The sequence below is a fragment of the Ochotona princeps genome, chromosome 9, assembly GCF_030435755.1.
Source record: "Ochotona princeps isolate mOchPri1 chromosome 9, mOchPri1.hap1, whole genome shotgun sequence".
Classification (NCBI taxonomy): domain Eukaryota; kingdom Metazoa; phylum Chordata; class Mammalia; order Lagomorpha; family Ochotonidae; genus Ochotona; species Ochotona princeps.
The window spans coordinates 46,792,109-46,799,559 of NC_080840.1; the positions used below are offsets into that span (position 1 = coordinate 46,792,109).

General features: G+C 39.1%; 1 pseudogene; it reads left to right on the top strand.

Moving 5' to 3' along the window:
• Nucleotides 1-4,089: 4,089 nt before the first annotated feature.
• LOC101528411 (leucine-rich repeat-containing protein 4-like) lies at nucleotides 4,090-5,418 on the top strand (annotated as a pseudogene).
• Nucleotides 5,419-7,451: the final 2,033 nt, after the last annotated feature.

The following is a 7,451-nucleotide window of genomic DNA, read 5'->3' on the forward strand; positions in this document are numbered from 1 at the left end:
TAATCTTGATGATTAATATCTACATGGCACACTTTCTTTCTTTGTTAAATTTGGGGAATATTTTCAAAATTGTCTTATGTGTGATACTCTGGTGCCTCTTCTGTTCTTTATGTATATTCAAAAATTTTGGAAGCAATATGAGTTTTTTATATGAGTTTTTATAATACATTGATACATAACTCTTCTTCATGTTAGAGTTCCATTAAAGCTAACCATTGTTTATATCTTTTTTGTGTGACTTCCTTGGTTTTAGTTTTTGTCTATTCATGCATGTTCTTTACATGTCTTTACATTTTTTCTCAACCAAATTTCCTTCCTTCCTTCCTTCCTTCCTTCCTTCCTTCCTTCCTTCCTTCCTTCCTTCCTTCCTTCCTTCTACCGTCCAATGATAATATAATACTCCATATGTAAAAGATTTTCAATAAATACTTAATAGCTTGTCTTGTCACTCACATTATAAAAGCTGCTGTCTTGAAGATGTTGGAGAAATGTCAGATATCTTTGGCTTGTCATCTCACCATCTGTTCTTTCCTTTAGATTCTTTTTTGAAACTTTGCCTAGGCACATAGATGATTCACTTTCTTTCCCATAGTGTTGATGACATTTCCCCAAGTGTTAAACCTCATGTTTTTGGTTAATCAATTCTTGGATCACATCATCATTCCAGTTTGATGATTCTTCCTATAGAATCCATGTGTCTTTTTGGGGGCTAAAAATTGTGACCTTTGAGTTTTTAAAACACTCTGGCATTGGTGGCAAGGGATTAAAATTTCCCTGTTTTTCTACTGACATAAAGCAGTCTTCTTATTCATCGAATTTGGTTTTTCTCTTTTATGGAGGTGACAATCATCTTTAATCGTTAGCTCTTTTGAGGGACTTAAGAGACTTTCAAGAAAACTAGACTAATGTTATGCTGAACACATAGAAGGCCAAAATTCCCAACAAGCTTTCATCAACAAGTCACTCATTCTGAAAATCCTGGTGAATGGGAAGCTCTAGAGAACACTCAACATGTTCTGAATGAAAGAATTAAATGTTAGAGTTGGAAGGGAATTGAGAAATAGCTTAGCATATCCCCTTCATTTTGCTTGTGGGAAGGAATGAAGCCCGGAGAGAGTAAGTGATATGTCCAGAGCAGTTCTGTAAGTAAGTTGTCAAATGAGAATCTGAAGCCAACTCTTCTGGTTAACACCCCTAGGGCAGGGATGCTTCAGTGCAGCTCTAGCATTTTTTTTGTTTTAGGCTCTCCTCAACAAAACGGTTTAAAGACAGTGAATAAATAACATGATATAGAATCATAGAACTAACGAACATATGGACTTTCATAAATGAAATACATAATGGGTCCAACAAAGAAATTGTTGCATACTTTCTGTAAGTGGTAAAACCAGGTGTTTGGCAGGGTTTGCTAGCGATGTTGATTGATGCACCAGGTTGAGGTTGGAGTGGAAGTAGTGGACAATAATGAAGCTAATGCAAAAAGGATATGAACTAATTTTGAGCGCTTAGGGTAAAAACAATTTTGTTTTCTCATCAATAAAACCATGCACTTTATATTTCAATTATGAAGACTTTGTAGTCTATGGTGAGAAAGCAATGTGTTGTTTCAAAGACCAGTTTATGTGCACATACTAGCCTCAAAGCAAGAGTTATTGGAGACAGTGTCTCTTGATTCCATATTAAATTAAATGTAGTTTTCTGAATTGTTGCTTCCAACATGTCCGAGTTCCTACTTGGCAGAGTTGTGTTGGGCTTTTCTGTAGCAATGTAATCACATGTAGAATAATTTTTTCTTATTTTGTTTTTGCTGATTTACCTCTGCTCCTCAGAGCTCATCACATGAAATGTTGGGACTGATGCTGAATTGTGTAACACTGAATCTACTCATATTGGCTTTGTTTTCACACAGGATTGCTAGATTGTGAATCCTGTTTAATGCCTGTCACTTATCTCACCTGCTCTTATTTTAGTATTTCTTCAACAGCCAAGAAATGGGCCCTCCTGTTTTGTAAATTTACACTGCACAAATGCATGTGCCTCTGCTGGAACAGCAGGCAGCAACTTTCAGAAGTTTAGTTCTTCTTTGAACATACATAACAAGTCAGCAGCTTTCAAAGAGTATGCTTTGAAAAAAAATAAGAGTTTTAATGAAAAGAACTCCACATTTACCATCTATTACAAAAATCCAGGCACACAGAGCTTGGAACAAAAGTACAGGACAGAATAAACCAGCATTTTGTTGAATCATGAAAACGTTAGGAGTACAAAAGGCACAAAAGATGCCGTACTAAAGAAAGATGTAAGGTCACAGAAGAGGGAAAAAAGTGAACTACACTGATAAGAGGAGGTGAAACGTAATTGTCTGTGTGCCTGAGTGCAGCTGCCACAGACACCCGAGACTCAGAATTGCTAACAATCATCTCATAAGAGGAGTCCTAACACTTCAGAGTCTTTAACACTGGAAGTCAGAAAATCTGAGAAGTACAAGAGAAGTAAATTTGAAGCACTATCTTCTGAATAATTATACACTATTGTAAAAGAAGTCATTCCTTAGCTTGTAAAATGGGGATAGACATTGGATTGAAAAATCTATGTTCATACCACATTGGAATACCTGGTTTGCTTATTGATTCTGGCTCTGGGCTCCAACTTCTTGCTAATGTAGTCACTGGGAGGTAGCCATGATGACTCAGTAAATGATTTTTTGGCAGTAAATCAGGTAAGCTGATTTAAGTTCCTGTTTTCTGATGTTGGCCCAAACCTGGCTATTGCAGGCATTTGGAAAGTGAAAGAGCTGATGAGAGTTCAGCCTTCCTTGTCTATGTGTTTCTGACTCTAAAATAAATAACAAATTTAATCAATTAACTTGGAAGATATATACATTGGGAATTGAATGACAAATCAAGCACAAAAATACTTCTTCAAATATTCTAAAGTGATTATTGAAAGAAAAATGCTATAGTCTCTATTCTGGTGGTTAAATCTGCTTTTTTCTCGTATTGTTTGTATTTCAAGGAGTACTCTTTTTCCCTTTTGAAATTCATTAGTCTATGTGAAGTGACATTATTGTTGAATTACTTACATGTGACAGGCATTTATAACATTATAGTGTAAGAACACCTCAGTCAAACACAGACATGATTTTCTTTCCTTAAAAAAAAAAAAAGAATTGCTTTAAGCCATTTGAACTAATCCTTCTGCAGACAGTTGAAGGTTTATACTCTGCAGAATCATATATGCCATTTGGGATGGAGCTCTAACCAAGCCTTGGTTCCTCATGTAAGTTGCAGTTTAATAAGTAATACAAGGGAAAAGAGATAAACAAAAGAAGAAACAGCACCTTTAGCACACTGTTCTGAACAAAATCCTGTAGTCTGGTGGTACCTATGTCATCTTTTAACTCTTCCGTCCTCCTTTTTCCAACAGGATATTTTGGGAAATTTCCTCCCCAGCAAATGTTAACTATACATTCATCTCAGTTCTTCATAGAAACTCTTCATCTGGGTTAGGCATTCATGCTTGCTCTCTCACTCTCTGCTTTTGTAGGTGGTTAAAGAAAAAAAGTTGCCTGTTATCTATTGTGGGAAAAGAAATACATTATCAGATACATATTATTTTCTACTTCTTTTGACCAAAAGAAAAAAATTCACAGGGTTTAATGCCTTACCCAAGAGGAACAATCTGCTCAGATGTGTTATCTGAAAACACCTATTCCTTCTGCTTTCCTCAGATGGGATCTGTTCTGGTGCATCCTTAAATATACACTCATAAGTTAGTAGGGTACAGTTATGTAATATATTGTCAAAATCAAGTGTGATTCCATTTGGTACCCTGGCGAGTGTTCCTGAAGATAAGTCATCTTGCTTGCTTCGTGTATATCCCGGGTTCGCTCTCTAATTGTAGCCCTTCTCCTGCAGAATGATTCTGTTTATTTCAGGTGAAATTTTGCATCAGCATAGGCTTATGCTCTTGCATTACCTGTATGTAAACAACCCTTTATTACATTAACTCAGCACTCCCCATTTAAGTATCTCTTCTAGCTAAGGCTTCAGGAAAATGTCCTTCACCATATAAAAATTCAATCCTTTCCATGGCCTCAGCTCCCTGAAGAAGTTGTGGTTCAAGAACTCACAGGTGAGCCTGATTGAGCAGAATGCTTTCAATGGGTTGGCCTTGCTCGTGGAACTCAACCTGGCCCATGACAACCTCACTTCTTTGCCCCATGACCTCTTCAGCTCTCTGAATTACTTGGTGGAGTTGCACTTACACCACAATCCTTGGAACTGTGATTGTGACATTCTGTGGCTGGCCTGGTGGCTCCGGGAGTACATACCCACCAACTCTACCTGCTGCAGCCGCTGCCACGCTCCCATGCACATGCGAGACCGCTACCCGGTGGAGGTGGACCAGGCCTCCTTCCAGTGCTCTGTCCCTTTCGTCATGGATGCCTCGGGACCTCAATATCTCTGAGAGTCGGGTAGTGAAACTCAAGTGTCGGACTCCCCCTATGTCTTCGGTCAAGTGGTTGCTGCACAATGGGATAGTGCTCAGCCACGCCTCCCACCACCAGTGGATCTCCATCCTCAACGACGAGACCTTGAACTTCTCTCACGTGCTGCTCTCAGACACTGGGGTCTACACGTGCATGGTGACCAACGTAGCAGGAAACTCCAATACCTTGGCCTACCTCAACGTGAGCACAGCCGAGCTCACCAAGTCCAACTACAGCTTCTTCACTACGGTGACAGTGGAGACGACGGAGGTCTCACCTGAGGACACCTCGTGGAAGTACAAGCCTGTCCCACTACCTCCACTGGTTATCAGCCAGCATATACCACCTCTACCACGGTGCTCATTCAGACCACCTGTGTGCCCAAGCAGGTGGTGATACCTGTGACAGACACCACTGACAAGATGGGGACAAGCCTGGATGAAGTCATGAAGACCACCAAGATTGGTTGTTTTGTGGCCGTGACTGCTGGCCGTCTCTATATTGATTGTCTTTTATAAGCTTCGGGAGCGGCACCAGCAGCCGAGTACAGTCACCACCGCCCAGACAGCGGAGATTACCAGGTGGACGAAGACATCCCGGCAGCGGCCGCGGCAGCAACAGCAGCGCCAGCCAGTGCATCAGGTGAGGGGGCAGTAGTGCTGCCCACAATTCACGACCATATTAACCACAACACCTACAAACCAGCACATGGGGCTCACTGGACAGAAAACAGCTTGGGGAACTCTCTGCGCCCCATAGTCACTACCATCTCCGAACCTTCTATAATTCAGACCCATACCAAGGACAAGGTACAGGAAACTCAGCTATGACACCCCTCCCCTCAAAAACTTAAACGCAATAGAATGCACACATAGTCACACACACACACACACGACAGCCACTGCTGTACAGAGTGGGGAGAGACATTTTCTTGTATATGCTTATATATTACATCTATGGGCTGGTTAAAAAAAAAAAACCCAGGTTATATTACAATTTAAAAAGAAAAAAAAAGTTAGCCTCACTGCCCACTCAGACTACTTTTGTAAAGGACTCTGCTACCTCTCTGATTCCAAATTCTTTTTTTCCTGACCTGACACCTTGGCAACAGAGGATGCAGATGAAAAAATCATACTCCTTTAAGCACTTCATTTGCTTGACTTTCCTGATATCATGTTTCTTTGGGTCTATTTCTAGCTCATGTCTGTTGTTGTTAAAGTGGACTTCATTGGTGCATAGTTTTCCCTACGCAAACAGTAAATTCAACAGCATTTGTCAAAAGTAGGGTTACAGACGTTTCATCTACCTGAATAGTTCCCATTGGCCTCTTCATAGTCAATATCCTACATACTCTAGTCCTTGGAAATCATTGATCTGATGTTTTATGCTATGTTTCTCTTTATCCCTAATATTCTTATCAACGAATCAGATCATAAGAGGTATTCTCTTTATGTGACACTTTAAGTAAGCCACAAAACATTTATCATCATCATCATCATCATTATCATCATTGTATCACACAGTTCCATAGGCCCAGGGATTTCCCCTACTCCCTCCCTTAACCTCCCCACGCCACTGAGTTCTCCCATATCATTACAACAGTATAGTTCTTCATAAACAGTCTTAAGTCCATTACTACGGGCATGGACAATGGCAGAGAGTCCAGCATCCCATTGTCAAGACATATCCAACTGTTTCACTAGGAGTCCATCCTCTATCTAGAAGTAGAGATGCACACTGCAGCATATCCTCATATCTGGACATGTCAGTCTCCACTACAAAGTTACTACAAATTTCCCCAAGTAAATAGCCATGAAACCAAACTGGCAACAGGAAGAAAAACAAAAATTTACAATGTTATGAAGTTAAATAACTTGCCACTGGATATGATGGTCTCCATCACACAGTTACTATACATCCCCTTAAATGAAAAGCCACAAAACAAAATCAATAACAGGGTGAAAAAATAGAAACTTACAGCACCATGAAGTTAAATAACATGCTACTTAATGACTAACGTGTTACTGAAGAAATGAAAAAGAAAAGACACTTCTTGATTACACTACTGCATGATCTGTGAGTCAGGGAAGAACTTGAGAAAAAAGTGTTTTGAAGAAATGAAACTAAAAACAAAAGCATCAACATTCATGAGCTGTAGTTCCCACTGATCTTTGTTGGTGAGATATATCTCTGTAGGCAACAAATAGATAGGTTTCATGTTTTTAATCCCGTCTACTAATTTATGATGTTTGATTCATGAATTTAAGCCATTTACATTCAGGGTTAATATAAATAGGAGATAAATTGTTCCTATCATTTAGTAATGGATTGTTCATTGACTTAGTCTTCTGTTTTTATTTTACTGGGATGTTCTTCACATTTGCCTTTGGTTTTGGTGGGTATTGTTTTTTCGCTCTCAAGAAAACATCTTTAAGTATCATTTGTAGGGTTGACCGAAAAGCGATCTTTATCACAACACGTGATAATCAAGCTCTTTTCAATTGAACATAAGGAAAAATCCTTAAATGTGCTCGTGAAATAAATCAACTGACATATAGAGGAATGGCAATTAAAATCACAGCTGACCTCTCACAGGAAACTCTACAGGCCAGAAGAGAATGGAACTACGTATTCCGGATTCTAAAAGCGAAAAAATTTGTAGTCCAGAATAACATACCTAGCAAAGCTTTCCTTTGTCTTTCAAATGAAATAAAATTCTCCCGCAGTAAAGAAAAATTGAAAGAATATGCTTTTTCCAAATCTGCACAAAGCTTTTAAATGTTTTCTTTTTTTTTTTTTTTTTGTAAATTATATTTGAAAGGCACAGAGGCAGACATGGACACAGAAAGATCTTCCAGCTGCTAGTTCACTCCTCACAGACTCTCAGCTGCCAGTTGAGGGGTAACATCCATTTCATATCTTCTTTTAACACAATATGTAAAATACGTGTGTGACTCAA